Genomic DNA, 5,515 nt, shown 5'->3' with positions numbered 1-5,515 from the left:
AGAAGTGTTTCTTCAAACAAATACGATGTTCTCAAAACAATTAAGTTAGCGGTCAACGCCTCTTTTCGTGTGCTTGTGCTCCTAAGTCCAAGTTCTCCACCGCCCCCTCCCGATTGACGTCTCTACTTTGTTCTCCTTTTGCTTCGCAGAACCTCACCGTCGCCACCGTCTTCACCATGAGTCGCTGGACCCTCCGCCCGATTGGTCCGGGTTCTGTTTCGCACAAGCGATTAGCGTGACTCACGGGTGGCGGCGCGGGTGACTCCTGGTCATTCCCGGCGGGAGCCTCGGCTGCGGCTCCGGGCGTCTACTGTACCGGGCCACGGCAGGAAGCGCAAGGTAACTCACCCCATCTCAGTCGCAGCCTGGAGTACACGGTGTAGGTGAGCTTCTGGAAGGACAGGTTCATGGGCTCGTCCACGGCGGGCTTCACGGCCGGGCCCCAGCAGCCGTCCACCTCGTTGCCGAGGCCGCCGGGGCTGTCGGGCGGCCCGGGCGCCCAGCCGAGGGGCGGCAGCAGCGCGTCGTCGGCGTCCATGCCGTGCTGCGCCGGCGCCGACACCCCGGACAAGGAGGCCGTGTCGATGCCGGAGGACGCGCCGCCGCCGCTGCCGTCGCTCAGGGACGGGTCCGTCATCTCCAGGATGGTGCTGGGACTCCAACGGCCCGAGTCCGCGCCGCTCGACGGCGCCCTCGCGTTCCTGGGGGACGGGCGTCGTCCCGCCTCGAGCGCGACGTCGCTCAGGGACTCGACGGAGGCGAGTGGCGCGGAGAAGCCTTTGTCCACGACGGTAGGGTTGTACACGCGCCTGTCGCGGGCCTCCAGGGGGTGGTGCATGATCACAGCAGCCATGGCTCGGCTCGACTCGCGGCTCGGCTTGACTCGGCTCGGCACGGCACGGCTAGGTCGTCCTCCGCGCTCTTTACGCACTGCACTAGCACGCTGCGGCACGCTGCCAGCCGACCTCCGCTAAACACATCACCGCGCCCTGCTCGCAGCACGGCCCCGCACACACTACTGGCGCGGCGCGAGGCGCGAGCGAGGGACCCGCGCCGCGGCCAGGCGGCGGCGCACCGCCCCCTCCCCGCGGCCGACCCCGCCACCACCTTCCTCTCCTCCGCCGTCCTGCCCGGCGCTCCGCTGATCCAGTCGAACAAAGAGATGCGGGTCATCACCCCGCCCGCCCGCCTCCCTCCGCCACCTCCGGAGATCCCTCCACCACCCTCCACAGCTGTTCCGTTCCGCCCCTCGCGCCACCCGCAATCAGCTGATTTCGCGAAAATTCGGTCCGATTCGCGATGCCCTGGAACGCCTTGATCGAGTGGTCGAGAGAGACACGCTCTGAACTGGCCTTTGTACCTGGAGCGGTGCATGGCGCGCCAGCGCGCCGGCGGCCTCTGGTTCGCGAAATCATAAAATCAGACGGCTGTCCCGCTCGAGCCGTGCGAGGGGTCAAAGGTACCAACTCAGTCAGGTAGAGCCTCTGGGTAAAGAGCATTCATGCAATTCTTCATTTTTACAAATTTATCAGGCCCCTCACGTAACGCCATTTTTGCCTTCTTACAGGTGGGGTTCACTGAAAATTGCATACCCATCACCCATCAGGCCTATATGAAAGGGCGTATATGGTATGGGTCATATAACTCCCCGACCCTCATCCCCTGGTTACGGGCCTCATACAAGCTCCCGTGTGTCTGTATCGGCAAGCCACCCACTGTTCACTTCTTCCGGTTTCTGTTGGATACGATGACGTACAGCTTGTCGTTTCGACAAGTTGTTCCATGTTCCAGCGTCGCCGTCAGAATCCGCGGCCCAGCGCAGGCGGACGCAGGGCTGACTCATCCGAAGCAGGTCGCGCCCGCCCGCCGCCGCCGTTGCGGAAGCCTTGCAGCTCTCCGAACGCGCAGGCTCCGTGCCCTGGAACTCGGCAGGCCTGCAGAGCTGTACCCCTCCCCTTCTCTTTTTCGACCTCTCCCCCTTTACCCCTTCTCCTCCCTCCATAGAGCCCCCTCCCCCTCTCGCCCAACGCCCTGGCTAGGTACAAGTGCACTCGGAGCGCCGTCGGCCGCTAGCGAGTAGCGAGGACACGCGCACCCGAGCGCTCTTGTTTTTATCCAAGCTTGTACGTGCTTTCTCCCCCACATTCGCACTCCCTTGATACGAGAGGACCCAGGTGTGACAAACACTCAAAATTCCTGACGCAAAACACACGTACCCAGGGGGGAAGGGGGAGGGGGCGTTTCGCGCCGCTCACTTTATAATTTTTTGCAAGTGTATAGACACAGTTTTATTCGCACGCAGGCGCACGCCTGCGGGTGTGCGGGTTGCCTAACCTTACGGGGCCTAAAGGAACTTACCACCTCCTGCTCTGCCGTCCGCTTTACGGTGAGCATAGTGAGTGAAAAACAAAGTACAACTTCCTTGTTATGCTGCATCGTATGCGGACGCCGACACAGTCTTCGACCATGGCATGGCGCCGTCAGGGCTCGAGCGAGTAGGCAACCCGCGCGCACGCGTGCATGCGGTGCGGTACAATACAGCCTTCGGAATTCACCTGGTAGCTACAGAGCATCTTCAAGAAGTTGGCAGCCGACGCGTCACATCAGAGGGCAGGCGCCGGCCGATGGCCGCTACCTTTGCATAACTTCGGCCAGCCCGCCCATCGCTACCGTTGTACCGCTGATAGATGATAGACATGATAGAGCGCGGGCGGAGAGTGCCATGTGGGTACACGGGCCCTTGCGTTCGTCACAACTCGTCGTGATACGTTCAAGTAGTGAAGTGGCCCACATTGTCATTCATGAATTATTTAATGGACGTGTTTGTACAGAACTACAAACTACATTGTACATGTACCATATATCTTTATGTGGATGATGTAAAGTGCGTGTTATTGGAGATCTGAAACAGCCTTAATCGCCGACTGGTGGGTGAGACTGCCCCGCAGAAAATAATTTTGGCTCGTACACTCCGGCTTCGAAATCTTAATAGCGGCGACTGGCTCTCGCTGCCACACAGAGGTAGGGTCGACAAAGTCCCGCGGTTCCCGTGGAACACGCACCTGGGTCGGTACCCCAGCCCGGTGCAGCCGTACTCGGCTGTCCGGTGCGCGTGTACCCAGCGGCCTTCCCCCACCTTCCCCCCTTCCTCTCCTTGCCTGGGGGCTGAGCTTTGCGCTGCAAGTACTATCGTCAGCCAAGTGCTCCTGCACCCAGGACTCGAGGGGCCCCACCCACTCTGCCCCCCACGGCCCCCACCCCCTTCGCCTCCAGTGCGCTTGCCCTGTGGCTGCCGCACCATTCACCACCCCACTACCACCCCCCTAGTGAACCAGAGAACACCTCGGAGAGCGCGCTGCCCGAAGCCCAGGCCTCTGCTTTGTTTGGGCCGAGTTGCAGACGCATGCAGACGGTGATTCACTTTCATGGTCTCACGATAATTATGGCATGTCTCAAAAATTACGGCGTCTTATACAGGGTGGTCCACAGACCCCTTCCTTTATTTTGCGTATACTGTACCGGATGCAGGCGTGCGACCGGGTTGCATATTCGCACGGGGCCATAAGGCGCCGTGGTGAGCGACGATAGGCAAGCCCGCAAGCCCGCCCGCATGCCTGCATGCGGTACAGTATAAGCAAAATAAAGGAAGGGGTCTGTGGACCACCCTGTATAGGGTAATGGTTATCTCGTTCATTCCATAACAACGAGATTAAAAGACACACTTCACTTTTTTTTTAAATGTACAAAAATAGTCCTAAGTTGAAGAGTTTTGTGTTCCTTTAGGTCATGTTTTATAGATGTAAAAGGATATATCAACACAAAAAAAAGGAATCAAAGGAAATGAACCCTGAGCAGGGGGCAGTGTATTTCAAAGCCAACATTCTCACACATCAGAAAACCACCAATTACTTATTACACCCAATTGTGAGCAATTTTTACGTTGACATGGCAAAACTTACACACAAACACATTCACTCTTAAAGGATTAAGTTACATTCATTGTTGAAAAATATATAAATATGTTAATAATTTTATTTTATTCAGTATATATCATCTCTTAATTATCTCTCCTCAGTATCACACCCTTTTGTTCTTCTCATACAGCTCAAACAAAACAATATAATGGATGCAAAATTCTCCCTTTTAACTAAGCACTACATTAAACCATCACCTTATCCCAAAACACAAATGGTGGAAGAGAAAACTATCTGCTAACAAAAAGCATATCACAAGCAATGCATTAAGAGGTTGTTGGCAAGAAAGAGAGGTGTACTTATAATGCAGTGAGAATTAGTTTCTACTTATTTTGGTCTGTATTGAGTGATGAGACCAAACTATTCCATGTTGAAAATTAAAAATGTACATTTTAATGAAATGTTGGAGATCATACAAAATACTGCCAATATTTTAGGCGCAGAAATTGTATGCACCGGTTTGTAGTGAATCGACTGGAGTTGTATTCGCAACACTCTCTCAAAGAAAAGGTAACATGTACTGCAGATATGGCTGTATTACAAAGCATAAAAGCAGGAGAATTCCCTCATTTGCACTTCCACAATCTCTTCATTCATGTGATATGACTTAAGTGAATAAGGGTGGTACCATAGTACATAATGAGAATGATATTAATGTCAAATAGGTACAAACATACAAAAAGCAAATATTAGTTTTATTAAATTTCAAAGCTTGTCAACATTGTTGGTAAGGTCAATTTCAATGCTTAGGGGTTAGAACTAAGAACAGGGAGGAAAAACAGATCACACATGAAAAATACAAAGCTAGGAATAAAAAATTGAGTCAAGGCACTTGTGTGCACCCTTTCCTCCTTGTCTAATGCAGTCTCAATAAACCTAGTGAGTTACAATAGTTTCTTTCAAAACCATGTTATTTTTACCCGTTACACAATAAGACAGGACATAATTACATCACTTTAAAACAGGAAGATACCAGTGGGCAGTTCACAAATTGATGACCAATATAAAGTTCTTGATGTTTTCATAGAATATGTCAAGGAGGACAAGAAGTGTTGCTAAGTATAAAACAAAAAACAAAGAGAAATTCATTGATAAAAATGGCAAATATGCAACATTAACAAAATAATACTCTTTTGATTCAATCCAAGCGATCAACCTTATGACACATAAATCTACTGCTTGAACAATTTTCACAAGCTTTAAGCTGCGTAGGATATGATGGTAATGTTAGTACAATCACATTTATAAAATGGTCTAAGCCGCTACATCTAAAATTGCTACGTCAATAGCACACTAGATATAAAAGTACAAATTTGTTGTATTATGGAGAAATTGGCCAAAATATTGAGTTTAATGTAAAACAGATTTGACACAAAATAATCAGACCATATAAACTGATTACAGTCTGCAGTGTAGTAGAGGACATAATATAATAGGTAGGTATAATACACTTTGAATAAGTACAGGTAACCGTTGACATTGGAAACTAATCGCTGAAACACACACACATCATTAGCATGTAGGAAACTCATTATGGATCT

The 5,515-nt window shown here is 51.6% G+C and overlaps 2 protein-coding genes across 2 annotated transcripts in view; both read right to left on the bottom strand.

Moving 5' to 3' along the window:
* Nucleotides 1–5,515, bottom strand: part of LOC113210046 (ATP-binding cassette sub-family G member 4-like) — a 20,836-nt gene that overhangs the window by 10,586 nt on the left and 4,735 nt on the right. The window lies entirely within an intron of this gene.
* LOC113210031 (lethal(2) giant larvae protein homolog 1) overlaps nucleotides 3,832–5,515 on the bottom strand; it is a gene marked incomplete in the record, with an annotated part of 22,598 nt that continues 20,914 nt past the window's right edge. The window contains 1 exon segment of the mRNA XM_052272792.1: nucleotides 3,832–5,479.

The sequence above is a fragment of the Frankliniella occidentalis genome, unplaced genomic scaffold, assembly GCF_000697945.3.
Source record: "Frankliniella occidentalis isolate FOCC.00 unplaced genomic scaffold, Focc_3.1 Scaffold225, whole genome shotgun sequence".
NCBI classification, from domain to species: domain Eukaryota; kingdom Metazoa; phylum Arthropoda; class Insecta; order Thysanoptera; family Thripidae; genus Frankliniella; species Frankliniella occidentalis.
This window is presented reverse-complemented; position numbering and strand designations above follow the sequence as displayed.